The sequence below is a fragment of the Ursus americanus genome, chromosome 26, assembly GCF_024610735.1.
Source record: "Ursus americanus isolate L20-20 chromosome 26, mUrsAme1.1.p, whole genome shotgun sequence".
Lineage (NCBI taxonomy): Eukaryota > Metazoa > Chordata > Mammalia > Carnivora > Ursidae > Ursus > Ursus americanus.
This window is the reverse complement of record NC_142152.1, coordinates 11,348,055-11,367,208: the sequence shown is the minus strand read 5'-3', so window position 1 is coordinate 11,367,208 and position 19,154 is coordinate 11,348,055.

Below are 19,154 nucleotides of genomic sequence, written 5' to 3'. Positions count from 1 at the left end.
TGGGGCCGACTCTAAAGGAGTTGAGTATGGGTCCCTGCCTTCAGTCAATTACATCACCTCTCAGAGCCTTGGCTTCCTAATTTAGAAAATGGCCCATTTTGTAACTAGCATGGAAGCCAGGAGACCCAAGTTGTGCTTGCAGACAGGGTGTGCTTTACTCAATCTCCCAAACCTCAGTTTCCCTGTCTGTAAATGAGAGGGTAAATACTCATCAAGTTTCCTTCCTGCTCCAAGGTTTCGGAGTCTCTTTCTGTCTCTGCCAGACCTCAACCCACTGGCAAGAAGTTACAGGGAAGCCTTGGGTGGCCTGCTCAGGAGACTGGTCTCCACAGGGCAGAGACCCACATCCTGCCACACTGCTCACAGCTCTTCTGGAAGCAGCTGGGGTTCAGAGCTTTGCATGTCCCTGATGTTTGCATTCATAGCCACACTATAGGATCCTTCTTTTCACTGCCGTGTGCCAAGCAACATTGGCCTCCTGTTCACACAAAGATGCTGGGGAAAGTAAAGTTGATTTGGAAAAGGAAAGTTCTCTAGAATTCCAAGAATGGGGCTTCTGGAATCAGATTGACCAGTCTTCAAATCCTAGCTCTGCTACTCATTAGCGATGTGACTTTGGGCAAATTACCCATTCTATACTTGGTTTACTCATCTATAAAATGGGCATAAGAATAGTACCTATCTCATTGGGCTGTAGTGAAGATGAAATGAGATGATGCCATGAAAAGTGCTTATATTAATATCTGGTACATTATGGGGATTCTGGAATGTTCCCTAACTGCCACAACTGGGAAATGGCAAGGTAGTTCACTATCAGTACATTTAGCACCCAAGTGACTCCTTCAGGGAACTCCAGCTTGACCTCTGTAATGGTCTGCAATGCCAGTGTTCCCTCATTCATGTTTAAAGGGGTTCCAGGGAAGCCAAGCCTTCCTCCCCACATTGCTCAAGGTGAGTCTTTAGTGGGTCCTTGGGCTTGCAGTGTCACTACCAAGTCCTCAGAGGGTAGCGATGCATGAGGGGTCCAGGTAGGCCAAGGCCTCGCTGATGCGCTTTACGGGACCCAGCCCAACAAGTAAGACCTCAGACGGCCAGCACATGGCCCTGCCTCCCACTTGCATTGTTTGCAGTTGAAGAGTGAATAATTATTGCCCTTCACCATAGAATTTGCTACTGCTTTTGACTAAAATGAAACAAGAAATAAAATCCACAAAAACACACAGGTACTGCAAGGTGGCAGCAAACAAGCACGTGGGATTGGCCGGAAAGACCACTAAGATATAAAGAGCAACTTGCTTATTGACTGAAGAGAAAGGTCTTAGTAAGAACTGGCTTTAGTGCAAAAACACAGCTTCTGGGGCGCCTGAGTGGCGCAGTCGTTAAGCATCTGCCTTCGGCTCAGGGTATGATCCCGGCGTTCTGGGATCGAGCCCCACATCAGGCTCTTCCACTGGGAGCCTGCTTCTTCCTCTCCCACTCCCCCTGCTTGTGTTCCCTCTCTCGCTGGCTGTCTCTCTCTCTGTCAAATAAATAAATAAAATATTTTTTAAAAAACCACACACAGCTTCTGAGGCTGTGCCATCTCGCCCCAACCCAAGGGGACAGCAGCAGCTGCGGGCCTACAGGGCTGACCCAGGGGGGACGGAGGGGCTCTGGCCTCATGATTGACAAAGGGCCCCACACTCTGGCTTTGACAGGATTGAAATAAGGTGACATTCAGGGTGGAACTCTAAACCTGTGTTCCATCACTGCCTATAGAGCACTTCATGTAATATATTTAAAATATGTCCTGGAATTATCTTGCAGAAGCACAATTACCTTTAATTTTCCGTGGCAAAAGTATTAATCTGTCAAAGGTCAACATTTTAAATATCCCACAGTTTTCAGTAATCGTTTTTGGGGGTTGGGTGCATTTCTTCACATTTTCATATATGAGAAGTTTCATTTATTATTTATTTATTTATCTTTAAAGTAAGCTCTACACCCAATGTGGGGCTTGAACTCATGACCCTGAGATCAAGAGTCACATGTTTGATTGACTGAGCCAGCTAGCGGCCCCTTATACTAGGAGCTTTAAAAAATGCATGTGGGGCCCCCTGGATGGTCCAGTTGGTTAAGCATCTGACTCTTGATTTTGGCTCAGGTCATTGATCTCAGGGTTGTGAGATCAAGCCCCTCATTGGGCTCCTAGCCCAGTGGGGAGTCTCCTTAAGATTTTTCTCCCTCTTCCGCTGCCCCTCGCCCTGCTTATTCTCTCTCTCTCTCAAATAAATAAATAAATAAATCTAAAAAAAATGCATGTTAACTGTGGGTCAGTCTTGACCTCCGAGAGGCCCTGGCCAAGGCCTGGTGCTGAGGGCAAAGAATGAGTGCAACCCTAGTTGTGACTATGTCTGTCCAGCAAAAATGGTTTCTCGCTTTTCCAAATTGGTTTTTCGCAGGATCTCTGTGCTTTCCAGACAAGAAGGGAGAACCTGGTGAAGGGACAGTCCTCCCTTCTCATTCAGAGGAGATACAGCTACAAGGACAAACCCTAAAAATGCCTCTTTTTCAGCCAAACTGATGAGGGCTCCCAAGTATATTCACACAGGGAGTGTCTGTCCCACTGTCTACACCCATTCCTCCAGGGTTTGACCTACAGGCATTGCTCATTTGTCTGCATTCGTGACAGCTCTAAAGCGTGGCCCCAGCTAGCACCAACTGTTGTTTTTTCCCACCTCTTAAGTAAACTTCCAACTCCTACAGTAAAATACATCAAAATTCTAAATCAAGTATTTGCCACCTGTCCCTGTCCCTGTATGATTGAGACGATGTACTTGGCCTCGATATCTAGGATGTTTTTGTTAATCTGACATGTCTCAGAAATAAGTTTGAAGGAAATAGGGTGAAAGCCTCCCTCTCCAAACTTCCTCTCTAGAGGTTGATAAAAATGTCAGTGATGGACCATATCCAGCAAGAGTAGCCAGCAGCCAACACACAATCTCGGATGAATCACAGCTACACCCTTTTCTCACACAGAGTGCCAACAGCCCAACTTTTGGAGCCCACTCTTCTCACACACCATGGCTAGTGGGAAAATCCAGACAGGCCTAGAGGTGAACCAGAGTGCCCTGAGCTTGCATCTTTCTCAGGGATGAATTGTTCACTCAATAAATATATATATAAATGTGGTTTTTTTTTAAGGCAGTATTTTTAAAAATTGAGATATCATACACATAAAATTCACCACTTAAAAGTTCACAAGTCAGCGTTTTTTGGTATATTTCCTATGTTATACAACCATGATCATTCTCTAATTCCAGAGCATTTCCGTCATGACAAGAAACTTCATAAGTCACTCTCCCTTACCTCCTCCCCAGCCCCTAGCAACCACTGCTCTCCTAGCTGTCTTTATGATTTACCTATTCCGGACACCTCATAAAGTGAAATCATCCTCTACGCAGCCTTTTGTGTCTGCTTTCTCTCACTTAGCACCATGTTTGCAAGGCTCTGTGTTACACCCACATTGCAGTGTGTAACAGTGTATCGGTACGTCACTCCTTCCAATTGCTGAAACACATTCCATTGTGTGGATACACCACCTTTTATTCACCCGTGCCTGAGCTGATGGACATTTGGGTTGTTTCAGTTTTGGGGCTATTATGAATAATGTTGTTATGAACATTCATGTAGAAGCGTCTGTGTGGACATATGTTATCAGTTCTCTCGGGTGTATACCTAGGAGTGGAACTGCTGGGTCATATGGCACCTGTGTGTTTAACTGTTGGAGGAACTGCCAGACTAGTTGCCCCACTCAGTACATATTAACGACGCAGAGCTCGCCACCTGCCCCCACGGAGCATTCAGCTCAGCAAGAGAGGGAGGCATTAAACAGATAATTACAAAATAGATGGTTTTTCAGCACACTTGTACAAATGCCATGAGGGACGTTCAGGCTGCTGCAAGACTGTCATGCAGGGAGGCCTCACCTGAGGATTGAACAAGGTCACAAGACAAGAAAACAGACCCTGTTGAAACACCAAATCCAGGGCCTGTGATACCAAACAAACAAACAAAACACAAACTCTCCCAAAAAACTAAAATGCAGTTCTTATAGTTCAGTGGATCCCTGAAGGTTTCTCACCACTGGGGGCAGAGAAACTCTACACAGGTGCTCCAGTAGCATCTGAAATGATTTACGGGGATATTTAGACTCGGAAATGTAAGCAGGAAACAGGTTACAAAGTTAGAGGATGATAATTCTTGACCTCTCCCTTCAAGAGGTTGAAGAAACTCTCACACTGGCTTCCTCCTTCTCCAGAGGGATTCAGGGCCTTGCGTCCTTAAGGCCAAGGAGGATGGACCATCTTCTTCACCTGCCCTCTGCCTTCCCGACTCAGCCCTTTGCAGCTTTCCCTTCCTGGCAACTATTCCCAACATTCACTTAAACAAAATCAATGCCCTACTGTTTAAAGGAGCAGTTCATTGTTCAGCCTCTCACAAGAAGAAGGGAAGCCCTGAAACGTCAGCAGTGAATTCCCGGTGATGTTAAAGTTGGATTTGATGTCAGGAGGTAAAAGTCGCCATATTTCAAGTGGCAGAATTTATAGTTTTATTCCTGTTGAATTAATCTGAAATATTTTTGGGGGGGTGCCTGGGTGGCTCAGTCAGTTGAGCATCTGCTTCTGCTCGGGTCATGATCTCAGGGTCCTGGGATCAAGCCCCGCATCCAGCTCCCTGCTCAGCGGGGAGTCTGCTTCTCCTTCTCCCTCTGCTCCTCTCCCCACTTGTGCTCTTGCTCTCTCTCAAATAAATAAATATTTTTAAAAAAGATTTTATTTATTTATTTGTCAGAGAGAGGGAGAGAGCACAAGCAAGGGGAGCCGCAGACAGAGGCAGAAGCAGGCTCTCCACTGAGCATGGAGCCAGGACTCAATCCCAGGACCCTGGGATCATGACCTGGGCTGAAAGCAGACGCTTAACTGACTGAGCCACCCAGGCCTCCCAAATAAAATCTTTTAAAAAAATATTTGTACTTTGATCAAGGTCCTAGGCTCAATGCTGAGGGAAGATACAAAAAACATAAGCATCCACAACAGTCACTGTCCTTAAGAAAGCGTGCGGTGGGAGAGAAGAGTGTAAGGCAAGACGCAAGCAGCACATGGGAGTCTGAGCACTGGAGCGGAAGAGACACAGTCATGCGGGGGAGGAGGGGAATGCCCCCCCACCCCGGGCTAGGCTGGGAGCTCCAGGCTTCGTGAAGGTAGGCAACACACAGGCTTCCAGCAGGGGCGATGGCGTTTCAACAGGGCAGATGATGGATGCAAAGACCCAGGGGTAGGAATTAAGGTCTGAAATAAGAGATTCTGAATGAAGCTTCATTTAAAAAAAAAAAAAAGGGAAAGAAATGAGGCCACTTTGAAGTTTCTAGTTTTTATCAGATAGTCCCAGTAAGACCTAAGATTTTTCTTTCATCCCTGAACAAAGAGAGGCCCAACTACTGGGGTGCAGTGATCTGAAAGAGAACACTGGATGGCCCTTCAGCTTCTTTTTCCCATGCTTCACCCTCAGTGTGGACAACGCCCTACAAACTCACGGGCCCTCGATGCCGGTGACGGTGGACATGCGAAAAAGGACTCTTCCCTGATCCTGGCCAGTGCTGGATCCCACAAGGAGCAGGGTGGGGCCTCCACTGGGATTCTCTGGGATGCATGGATACCCCCCCACAACACACACACACACACACACACACACACACACACACACACACACACACAGTGGTCCTACCTCTCACGTGTGTCAGGGGGCTTTTTGCCTGCCATCCTCTGTTTTAACACTGGTTGGTTCATTTCTGTACTCCCCAGACTTTCTCCTTGTTGTCTCCATAGGAATCTTTGGAATTCCTCTGTTCCCTTCCTCCACAGCACTGGTTCTCAATAGGGGTGCTACTACCCTTCGGGGAGGTGTTTTAGAAATTTGTGGAGGCTTTTTTTGGTTGTCTCAATGCCGGGAAGGGCACTACTGGCTTTTAGTAGGGAGAAATCAGGAAGTCCTCCTGCAACGTGCTGGAAAGTTCTGCAGGAATCATCCTATAGCCCACATGATGTTCAAATGTTCCATGAGACATTTCTATAGGTGAAACAATGTACTTATAGTGCTTTGAGCCTTGAAACTAACTCCATTTTACACATGAACACGATGTATTTTTTACCTCCTTTTATATGCCCAGTTTAACTACCCCCCCCCCAGGAATGCAACTACCGCATAAACAGAGGGAAAATTGCACTTCCTTTTGTGTCGAGTTTCACAGTATTCAGCATTTTGGAAAACCACACTACCTACAGCAACTCCACTGGTGTTTTTTGAGCTTCCCCGACAACACGCGTCTTCAGTGGTGCTGTGTGTGGGCGCAGGACACCTGACTTCTCTTCTGTAACGTCTAGCACAGCCACACCCAAGAATTTACATTTTGAAAGACATATTTTAAGTTGGTGCCCTTTTCCCTTATATTACAGTTAGATGCTTGTGACATTTGTATTTTCCAAAGATGCCACACCAATATATATCCCATTCCACATGCTCTCCTTACATGACATTGATATTCCTCCACTGAGCTTGGAGTGGGGTGGAGGGTGGGATGAGGGGATGGAATGCTGTGTTCCTTCCCCTTGCACTTGGGTGGACCTTTGTAACTGTCTTGACCAATAGAATGTGGTAGAAGTAATGCTGTGTGATGTCTGAAACTAGGTGTGATGGTTGATTTTGTATGTTAAATTGGCTGGACCACAGTGCCCAGATATCTGGTCAAGCGTTATTCTTGATGTTTCTGTGAAAGTGTTTTTGGATGAGATTAACATTTAAGACTGTGGACTTTGAGTAAAGGAGATTGCTCTCCATAATGTAGGTGAGCCTTGCCCAATCAGTTGAAGACTCGAATAGAACAAAAGACTGATGTCCCCCAGGAAAGGGGGAATTCTGCAGCCAATGGCCTTCAGACTTGAACTGCAGCAATGGCTCTTTGAGTCTCCAGCCTGCTGGCCCACTTTGCAGATTTTGAACTTGCATTTTGGAATTACAGATTTGGACTTGTATATATATCTTCCTGGTTCTGTTTCTCTTAAGAACTCTAATACACTAGGTCATGAAAGGCAATACAGCCTTCACCTTGCTCTCTTTTTTCCTTCGGGTACTTGCCTTGGAGAAAAAGCTGCTATGTTGTGAGGAAGCCCAGGCAACGTGGAGAAGCCTCAATAACCAGACATGCGGGTAATGGAGCCTCTGAAGGAATGCAGCCCCCAGCCTTCATCAACAACCACAGTCCGAAGCCCCAGACATCCCAGAGCAGAGTACGGCCATCCTCACTGTGTTTGGTCTGAATTACTAATCAGTAGAAATCCTGAGATAATAAATGATTAAATAATTTTGCTTTAAGACTCAGTTCAAAAGTTTTTTATCTAAATGATTTGACATGAAAGATAGAGCCTGGGTGGCTCAATGGTCGGACTCTTAATTTCCACTCAGATTATGATCTCAGGGTCATGCGATCAAGCCCCGTGTTGGCTCCGCACTGAGTGTGGTGCCAGCTTAAGATTCTCTCTCCCTCTCCCTCTGCCCCTCTCTCCACTCTCTCTCTAAAAAAGAAAATGAAAGAAAAATAAAAGAAAGGGTCCCTAAAGAGTGAAGATTAAAATTGTAATAAAGCCTTTGCTATCAAACCTGTGGAAACTGAGCACACCCTCCCTAGTCTAGGGACGCACCTGCCCCTTGGTGACTTCCTGACCAGGTGCTTTAGGTGATAAGGCAGAGTAAGGCCCAAACCACACCCTCTAATACCTGGCGTGGAAAGATGCTACTTCCTGTATCAGTGAGTTCCCACCCAGACCATCAGGGGTCTGGCCTCCCATATGCACCTTCAATCTGGCCCTGCCCACATTCAAGGGAAACCGATGGCCAGCTTTGAGGAAGAAGCTGCTGGCCAGGAGTTAACTAGCTGCTTTCCCGATCTTCCGAAAGCCCGGGCATTTAGATGGATCACCTTGGGATCCAGAGTCATGCACTCTGGAGACCCAGAGGAAATTCAATCAAGCTCCAGGCTGTTCAGGAAGAGATAGAAGCTAGCCCCCGCCGGCCGCCGCAAGAACAGGAAGCCCAGATGGGGAAGCAAGGGCTCCGTGCCCAAGCTTTCCTTCAGACGGCAACGCTTAACTTGGGAATCTGAATCCGGGCCAAAGAAAATAATCCTGACCAGCGGCTGGTCCCAAAGACAACAATGCCCGTGATGATGGTGACACGTTCTCAAAGCAGAGCAGCAGGAGGGAGCCAGGGAGGGTCCCAGCCCCAAAGCTGGAAAGCCAGTGCTGAGTACAAGGGAAACTGTCCACGCACTTGCGAGGCGTGCGAGCAGTAAAGATAGCCAGAGCGTATGGAGGACTTGTCCACCCCCTTGCGAGGCGTGCAAGCAGTAAAGATAGCCAGAGTGTATGGAGGGCCTGCGGGTGCCAGGCAGCAGGGGAACCTCTTCACAAACACGATCTTATCAAATTCTTAAAATATCCTCTGAAGTAGGTACAGTTGTTTGCTCCACTGTACAGATGAGGACACAGACTTGGCCTGCGGGTCAGATATGCTGCATTTCAAAGCCTGTGCTCTGACCCACTGTGCTGTTACCCTGCATTCAAAGGCAGAGAGACTGTTCCCCACTCAACCCCTGACTGTGTACTCCCCAAGTACGAGACAAGCTCCTCCTTAACCACTGGACAACCGTGACAACCAGGAAATTGACCCTGATTCAGTAAGGCCGTGGGAGCCACGGCTCCCATTCAGACTTTGCTGGTTGTGCTAATTACGTCACTTACAGGTCCAGCATCCAAACTGGGATCGCAGTTGCATTCAATTCTCATGTCCCTTTAGTCTATTCCAACCTAGAACAGTTCTGCAGACATGCCTCGTTTTTCATGACCTTGACAGCTTTGAAGAGCACAGGCTGGTCACACTATGCCACCCCCCCACCGTCCCTGGTTGAGTTTGTCTGATGCTTCCTCGTGGCTTATATATTTGGGGCAGGAATACCACAGGAGCGGTGCTGTGTTCTTTTCAGGGTATTGTATTAGGAGGCACCCGACATCAATTTGTCCCATTCCTGATAAACACAGAGGGACTTTTAACCAAGGACTTTGGAGTCATATACTGAGAAGAAAGACTGTAAGAGCCTAGAATCCCCCTCACCCTGCCCCCACCCAGCTCAACAAATCCCATTTTGAGGGGGAGGCCAGCCGGGCAGAGGCTAGACCAGTCTAGAAGGGGAACAACAATATTGCTGGAAGGTGTTAGGACAGAACAGGCTGTATTTGTCAGGACTCGTCCTAGGGAAAGAACTGGAGTGGTAGGAAGGAGTTCTCTCCCAGCCATTTGGGGGGGGGGGGGAAGACCCCACAGGGGCATTCTCAAATAGCTGGAAGACCAAAGAGCTGGATGCCAGGGAAAGAAAACACGAAGCTGCTTTAGGACAGGGAAGAAAACACAAGGCAAGAAAAATGAGAAGGACAGAGGAACGACAGTTCAGAACATCATCATCACAAAGGTTCAAAGTATTTGCTTCATGTGACTACACAGGTGTTTAAAAAGCAAGCTTAAAACCAAAATAAACCAAGCCTAAAGATATAAAACTTATGACCTCTACATCTGAAATAAAACCCCCCTTGAATCGAAACAAAACAATGGAAAAGAAATTTAAAAAATAAGCTTATTTTGATGTCTCTCTTCGTCTGTAGACTTGTAGCCAAATTGCCTGTGCTAATAATCCCAGCTCTTTGGGAAATTCCCCAGTCCTGCTGAGACTCAGGTTTCTCGTCCGTGAAATGAGGGGGAAAAGTAACCCCCAGCATTGCCCCGAGGACTCCATAAGACGCCCCCTCGTCATGGATTCGGGCAGTACTGATTGTGTGTCAGATGTGTAGCACTGCTTTTCCCGGGCTAGGAATTCAGCAGAGGACACAGGAGCCCCCACAGAGCTGACCTTCAGGGGCCACAGCCCACCAGAGTGTTCTGTAAGCGGTCGCGCACTGGGCACATTGAAGGGGTCACTGCTATTCAAAGGTAATAGTGAGTGGGTGTTACAGATGGGGAAATCAAGTCACAGAGGTGACGTAAGCCATGGTGGTGATATGCAGAGACACGAAATCACTCCCAATTCTCTTCAGAGTCTATTATCTGGGGAAGAAATGTGCGTATATGAAAACCTATCATGGATGGCAGGAGCAGAAAAACTCTGGAAGAATACTGACCAGACTTCTCTGGGAGAAGGATGAGAGACAGATTCCTACTCAGCCACAGCTGCTGAGTCAGGAGCAAACAGCGTGTTGTATAATCTGAGGAGTCTGGAGACCTGCTGACTGAAAAGCTGCTCCCCGAACTAGCTCCTCGGCTTTCTCTTGGCCTTTCTGACTTTCTCTGCCTCTTCCTATAAAATCCAGGTCCTCCTCACATCGTCCCAAAACCCACCCGAACGCCCGTGCCCACCTCTCGGGCATTATGATTTCCAGTCAGATTTCATAATCAAGTAGCTACCTCTTTTCATTGTCTCACTTTACGGAGATACAAAAAATTAAGTTTTTAACAGAAGCACAAAAAGCAACTCACTCTTTTAAAAAGCTTTGCTTTTTTGCAGAAGATTGATTGGCTGATTTGAGAGAGAGAGAAAGAAAGTGTGCGAGTGCACACCCGAGTTGGGGAGAGGGGCACAGGGAGAGTGACAAGCAGACTTCCTGCCGAGCAGGGAGCCCCCTGTGGGGCTCAATCTCACAACCCTGAGATCACGACCTGAGCTGAAATCAAGAGTCAGATGCTGAACCGACTGAACCACACAGGCGCCCCTAAAAAATGTTTTTGTTGGGGTGCCTAGCTGGCTCCGTCAGTAGAGCACGTGACTCTTGTTCTCAGGGTCATGAGTTTAAGCCCCATGTTGCGTGTGGAGCTTACTTTAAAAAAAAATTAAGTAAAAAAAAAAAGTTGTGGTGGTAATATATACATAACACAGTACCGATCATCCTAACCACTTACGAATGTACAGTCCACGGGCACTAAATCCATCCCCAGTGCTGGGTAGCCAGCGCCACTCTGTACCCACAACATCATCAACCCCAACAGAAACTCTGTTCCTGCTGAACAATGACTCTCCCTTCTCTTGCCCCATCAGCCCCCAGAAACCTCTCTTCTACTTTTTGTCTCTATGAACTGGCCTATACTCACATAAGTGGAATCGGACACCATCTGCCCTTCCGTGTCTGGCTTATTTTCTCGGGCATCATATTTTCAAGGTCTGTCCAAGTGTTAGCATATATCAAAATTTCATTCTTGCCTTGTGGCTGAATACTATTCCAGTATCTATCCTTGGCTTATCCATTCATCTGTTGATGGCCATCACTTGAGTTGTTTGCACCTTTTGGCTACTGTGAATAAAACCGCTATGAACATAGCTGTGCAGGTTATCTGTTTGAGCCTCTGCCTTCAGTTCTTTGGGATATATCCTGAAGTGGCATCGCTGGGTCACAGGGTAGTTCTATGGTAGGGTGAAGCTGCTCAATTTTGAGGATTTTTAAAATTTTATTTTTTTAAGATTTTTACTTATTTATTTGAGAGAGAGGGGGAGAGAGAGAGAACACAAGAGGAGGAAGGAATAGAGGGAGAAGCAGACTCCCTGTTGAGCAGGGAGCCTGATTTGGGGCTCAATCCTGGCACTCCAGGATCATGCCCTGAGCCCAAGGCAGACACTTAACCGACTGAGCTATCCAGGTCCCCCCTGAGAATTTTTTAAAAATATTTTATTTATTTATTTATTTGCCAGAGAGAGAGCACAAGCAGGAGGAGCAGCAGGCAGAGGGAGAAGCAAACTCCCTGCTGAGCAAGGAGCCCAATGCGGGACTTGATCTCAGGACCCTGAGATCATGACCTGAGCTGAAGGCAGCCACTCAACTGACTGAGCCACCCAGGCACCCTTGAGAATTTTTTAAAATGAGTATGTTTATACCCTCACTCTGATCCATAAAAGGATTTGAGATGTTTAGAAAAACACACATAATAAAGGGGGAGAAAGAGTTCAAAGAAATGGGGCAAAGGAAACACTGGTTTGGGAAGCCTGGGTGGCTCAGTCAGTTAAGCGTCTGCCTTTGGCTCAGGTCATGATCCCAGGGTCCTGGCATTGAGTCCCGCGTCAGGCTCCCTGTTCAGCGGGGAGTCTGCTTCTCCCTCTCCTTCTCCCTCTGCTCCTCCTCGGTACTCCTGCTCTTTCTCTCAAATAAATAAATAAATAAATAAATAAATAAATAAATAAATAAATAAAATTTTTAAAAAGGGAAGACTGGTTAGTGCCTGGACAGGGCAGATCTGCCCCCCAGACACACAGACACGTGTTCATGTCTTCTCCGCTCCTGGGACGTGCTGCCACATTCTGTGGGAGACGATCCGGCTGCCCCGCATCGGCAGAGCTGCCTCTCCAAACAGCACATTCGCAGGGCCTCACTGTGCACATGAACCATGTGGAACTTGGCACCATAACCTGAACCACACCACGTTTCTCCTGGATTCAGACCTAGGCCTGGGTGGGTCCTTAAGGACCATCGAGGGCAACCCTCTCAACTTCCAGATGAGGAAAGTAAGACGCAGAACAGTTAAGTGCCCCAGGGAAAAGGCAAAGTGTGCAAATAGCAGAACTGAAATTCAAAGCCCTGTGTCCCGATGCCAGCCTAGATCCTCCCTGGTGTTCCTCATTTCCATAACCCCGTTTTCCTTTGCTTCTGTTCTGCAAATTCTTGACTTATATGGGAAATTATGATGTTCTCATTCTTTTTAAACTTCTCCAAAAATTATGCAGTTTCAAAATTCTGAGGGCTAAAATTACTATTATGTGGTCCTAAGCAAGGTGCACATTAACTGTGTACCATGGGAGAGACGCCACAAATCCCACTGCTGAAACATAAGCTATGTTACTTATTTTATAAAACTTTCCATTAGCTGGTTCCTCAATAAGAGTGTTGCTTCCTGGTTTCCATGGTGATTTCAAAAATTTCACTAAAACGCTAATATCCAGATGAGACCAAACACGAATCCAACACGCCAGAGCTTTGTGAGGACCCGAGCTCTCCCTTGTGATGGAGCCAACATCAGCCAAACACTCACCTAGCACTGGGTCATGGCGGGTGGGGAGCGGGAGTGGAGCTGGACAGACCCTAAGCTCTTGCTCCAGCTGGGTTCCCACTTCGATGCTAACACGAACACAGCTGCTTGGCTTTATTTGTGTTTATTGATTTTTTTTTTCCTGCTGGTAATTTTTAAAAACTTTTTCTTTTAGAACAGCTTTGGGTTCACGGCAAAATGAAGAGGAAGGCATAGAGATTTCCAGTTACCCCCCTGCCCCACATACACACACTCAGGCAGGGCATCCCCCATCATCAACTTCCCCCACCAGGGCAACACACTTGCTACAAGTGACCAATCTACACTGACACATCATAATCACCCAAAGCCCATAGTTTACATTAGGGCTCAGTCTTGGTGCTGTCCATTCGATGGGTTTAGACAAATGTATAATGACACGTATCCATCATTAGAGTATCACACAGAGTACTTTCACTGCCCTAAACAATCCTTTGTGTGTTTATTGATTTTTTGGACATATTTCATCTTTCACTAAAACAATGACCTCAGAAACATTGCAACTTCCTCTCTTCCCTCCATGGGTCACCTTAAAGCACACTGGTGGTTTCAGGACTTCCTCAGTGTTTTTCTCTATGTGTCTTACACAAATTTACAGGCTTTCCCTGGAAGAGGTCTAACAGATCTCCTCGTTCAACTTAATGCAATTCCTCAAACCCTGTAGATGCGGCAGAGAGGAGAGGGTGGTCGCAGACTCTAGCTCGAGACTGTCCTGCTCCAAATTCTAGCTCTTGTTTTGTGCCATCCTGCAAGCCACCTACTCTCCTTATGTCTCCTTTTCTCATCTGAAAAATGGGGATGATAGTAATATAACCTACCTCATTAGGTCACTATAAAAAGTGAGTTCATACATAAATTGGCCTTGGAGAAATGTCTGGCACTTTAATAAATTATTGACAAAACTCTTGCCTACACAAGCCAGGCTTCGTCAGGCTTTGGGGACATAACAAATAAAACACAGATCCTGCTTTCCAGAGGGTTATTCAGAAGAGCACTCAAAAAATACACACACGGAAAAGCAACATCACATGTTCTTATCACGAACATTTTTTAAAAGATTTTATTTTTAAGTAAACTCTACACCCAACGTGGGGCTCAAACTTACAACCCCAAGAGCAAGAGTTGCACGCTCCCCCAATTGAGCCAGCCAGGTGCCCCTATCGTGAACATTTTTTTTTAAAGATTGCATTTATTTATTTGTCAGAGAGAGCGAGCAAGCACAAGCAGGGGGAGCGGCAGGCAGAGGGAGAAGCAGGATCCCTGATGAGCAAGGAGCCTGACGCGCGACTCGATCCCAGGACCCTGGGATCATGACCTGAGCTGAAGGCAGACACTTAACCGACTGAGCCACCCAGGTGTCCTCATGAACATTTTTAAACAAGATAGTACCATATCACTTATGTGTTCTATATAGGAACTTGCTGCTAGAATATTACCACTGAATACCAGCAGTTTCATTTAGAATTTGCTAAATGCCGCCATCTACTAACTCACCAACATTTACTGAGCACCTACCATGTTGCAGGCACTATGTTAGGCACTTAGGACATAAATGTGATATAGACACAAAATGTTGACAGTCATTCTTCCCAGCCTTCCCTCTTCCACTACCTACTCAAGAGTGTCTATGACTGCCCACCTGGTTTCTGAGCTTCTAGGTAGAGGGGAGAGTTGAGAATTGAGAGAGGTTGGCTTGATCTACACAACTGAAGTGATGTGGGGGGGGACAGGAGAGATATAAATATTTGAGTCAGTTGGAAAAAAGGAGATTTTGGAGAGTAGCTGTTGTGATGAGTGTGACTTTAGGGACACAGACACATGAAGAGGAATTTAGAACCTCTGCTGGGCACTCTGCAATGTAATTCCTTCTACCTAGCCTCTTCTAAAGACTTCGGTAAAGACTTCAGTGCTTTTGGATGTGAACCTGGTGCTTCTTTTGAATATGGTTCCATGCTGAGACTGGCTGTGGCAGTCAGCTTCCAAGAAGGACCAGTGAGTCTTGCCTGCTGGAATCCATGCCCTTGTGTGGTCCCCTCCTACACTGAATAGGGACAAACTGTATAACAACAGGATACTGCAGAAAGGAAAGGGTGGAACAGCTGAGGCTATATCCTAAAAGACACTGCAGCCTCCACCTCATTCTACTGGATGGATTACTTGCTCTCAGGGAAGTCACCTGCCATGTTGTGAGGATCCTTAAGCAGTCCTGTGGTCAAGTCCATGTGGGAGAACCAAGATGACCGCCCCCCCCCCCCCAACAGCCAATATACTCTGCCAGCCACATGAGTGAGCTTTCTTAGAAGTGGATCCTACAGCCCTGGCCAACAGCTTGTTGCAACCTCACGAGAGATCCCAAGCCAGAACCACTCAACTAAGCCACTCCGAAATACCTGACCTGTGTGAGATAATAAACAGTGACTGTTATTTTTATTTATTTATTTATTTTTAAGATTTTATTTATTTATTTGACAGAGATAGAGACAGTCAGTGAGAGAGGGAACACAAGCAGGGGGAGTGGGAGAGGAAGAAGCAGGCTCACAACGGAGGAGCCTGATGTGGGGCTCGATCCCAGGACTCCAGGATCACGCCCTGAGCCGAAGGCAGACGCTTAACCGCTGTGCCACCCAGGCGCCCCAATGACTGTTATTTTTAAATCTCTAGGTTTTGGGGTAAGTTACTGTGTGGCTAACCACTGGCTGTGAAGTGGCCCACCTTTACTGAGGTACCCAAAGCTACCTGAGGTTCCCAGCCACCTCAACCCATAAACACAAAAGAGGCCACAGCAAGAGTAATACTTGGATCTGACCGCTCTCACCTCTTCTGCTGAAGCAAGACCCAGACCTGAGATCCTCTGTACATTAACCATTCCCTCTACTTCCCTAGGAAAATGACAAGTATGCTTGTGAATTGGGAGAAGAGGCATATGTCTCATGTGTGTTTATGAAACTCCCTGAGTACAGTGTCCCTGTGCTCATGGTCGTCGTTAATGGTTTCTGAGATACTATTGTTTCCTGCCAGCAACATGTTGCCACCAGGGGCCAATGCCCCTGGCCAAGCACCAAAGTCTCCCACCAGACATTGCCGCTACCTTCCAAGTATTGCTTCTGAGCAATTCGCTGGACCAAAGTGAGGAGCTGCTCTGTGATCATGTGGCCAAAAGATGCTTCTCTCCTCTCCAATGCACTGCCCTTACCCTACAGTTTTATAGAGAGTTTATGGAAATAATTTGTTTTTACTCACAGCCCTCTCTTTCCTTAGGTCTCAGACATGGTTCCATATGTTGGGCAGGGACAGACTGAGTGACCTGTATGTTGTTATCAGGATTCTTGCTACCCTGTGGTGTCCCAGCCTTTGTTGCTAGGCCAGGCTCAACATGGCTGCAGGAGGCTCTAGGCTCACATCATGCCAGTTTGGCAACACAAAAGAAGAAAAGAATTTCCTGCTTTAGAAGACATAACTCCCAGGGAATGGCTCTGATTGGCTCGGCTTGGGTCTCATGCCCACCTCTTGGGCTACAGAGAGGAGAAGGCAGGGGACTGTGCTAGACAGCCCCACCAGGATCACATGGAGCTCCCCAAAAGGAAGGTGGCATGCTCTTACCCTCAAAGCAGTGGGGAGGGAGGAGAAGGGATGGTGGCAGATTAAAACAACAACTTCTCGCTGTCCTTCAGTTTCCAGATCTGCCTACACATCCTAGTCTGACCTCTAGCAGTAGACCCAGTGATCCCAGCCATTCAAGGTCATGGTCCCTAACTGAGGAGCTTGCTGTCTCCAGAGAGGGGTCCATCCATACCACTTTCTTTGATTCATTCCATGGGCTCCTTCCTTAGACTCTAGTTCAAGGGTGAGAGGTCATGAATTTTGCACCCTCTTTATTAAATGCCTTCTAAACTTCCCTGAATGTTGCCCTTTGAGTTGCCCTTCCCTGCATCCTGATGTCTGTCCATACTTGCCAAAAGTCATTCCCACATAACCAAATTAAAAAAAAAAACATGCACAGATTTATAACCTCCTGGCTATTCTCCAGCTTTGTAAGTCCAGCTGTGAGAATTTTAGGGCAAGACGCTGGGGTCCAGGTGTTAATACCTTTACATAATTCAAGTATGGCAGCCTCCCTCCTTCCTACCTCATGATCCTGCGTAACTTCGAGGTGAGTAATCAGACAATTGCTCTTTTTGTGACCAGAGGAATCTCCTCTGCTGACAGCCCTATGGGTCCTTCTTGCCACTGCCATAACCCTTGATGATTGGTCTAGAAACTGACCCATCCTCATAGGATGTAGCATTTCACCAGTGTCCTGGCAGAGTGCCTGACAGTGTTCTCTGCCCACAAACCCCCTTGCCCAACTTCCTCAGACTGCCAAGGAGGTGCATGGGTCCTCTGTGGATGGGTCAGGTGATTCTTCAAAGAGCAGGAAACCATGGGATGGGCAAAGGTTCTAATTATACCGTGCTGTCACGCCCTCAAACAACACAAAGGAAAAGTGTTGCTGTATTGAATTCCTAGAACTGTGATAACAAAAGTACCACAAACTGGGTGGCTTAGAACAACAGAAATGTATTGTGTCCCAGTTCTGGAGGCTAGAAGTCCAAAATCAGGGTGTCAGCAGGGCTTTGCTCCCTTGAAAGCTCTGGGGAAAGATCTGTCCCAGGCCTCTGTCCTAGATGCTTGGCTTCTGGCAGCGTGACTCCAATTTCTCCTCATGTTCTCCTTGTGCTCATGTCTCAAATCTCTCCATTTCATAAGGATACCAATCATGCTGCATTAGGGCTCTACTAATGACCTGGTATTAACTTGATGATCCTCGTAAAGTTCCTATCTCCAAATAATTCTGAGGTCCTGGGGATTAGGTCTCCATGTATCTCTTTTTTAGGGGGAGGCACACAATTCAACCCATACCAGAGACCTAGGCCTTCAAAAAAGGTCGTCCTGTAGGGTTATTTTCTCTAAACTTCTTTCGCTGTACTCCAAATTCCCCTCTTTACAGGCAGCTGTCTTTTCTGTGTCCTCTGGTCCAGGGCTTCACCCTGCCACTGCAGAAGCTCTCTTCTGGGACCTTGCCATCTCCTGAGCCCTTATGACCCTAGAGGGACAGGGTGGCCCCGCAGTGGGGGATGCCACTTCAGTTCAGTCTCCTCACCAGCCCGAGGTGTGACAGCTCACTCACCACTTTTCCAAAAAACACAGCCAAGTCACTCCAAAATGAGCATTGGCTTTCCTTGGCAACCATACAGTCTAATCTCCTGTGAGGAAAAGAATCCCTTAGGGTTGGTTTATTGGTTTGGTGCAGAGTTGAATTAATCGTTCTACAGTTCAGGGCAACCCGCCATCAAGGGTCAGTATACTACCCACTCCTCTCTCGCTTGCTCTCTCCTCTTCCTCATCAGTGGTCCCTCCCAGTCCTGCCTCCTTCCCTTAGGCACCCACTCTAGGGCTCGCTGTGGGTGCTGGAAGAGGCCTGGGTCCTTGTCAAGCACGTAGGGTTGTTTTGTTTTGTACTTTTAATTTTTATAAATGTTGTATTGCTCTAGGTAGCATTGTGCATCTTACTTCTATTACTCTATTGATGTTCCTCATGTGAAGATTTTATTCTTACCACTTTTGCAACCTAAGCTCCAACATAGCTGAGTTAAGGAACATTTGATTTCTTCTTGGGTCTGGCCTATGTTACAAGAGCCTTAAATGTAACTATAATTGACCCTCTCCTCTACATCCCAGAGGGGTAGAACCAGACCAATTACACTGATTTCTCATTCCACAACTCTCTGCATACCACCTGTGCAAAGGCAATGGGAAGTTCCCCGCGTCACCTCGCATAGCCCAGACACAGACACAGAAATGCACTCTGATCCTATTCAATGATACAGCAAGGATGCCACCAGCCACATCCAGAATGTGTGGATTCCATAAGACAAATGACCTGGTTTCTTCAACAAATAAATGTCATTAAAAGAAGGTGGGGTGAG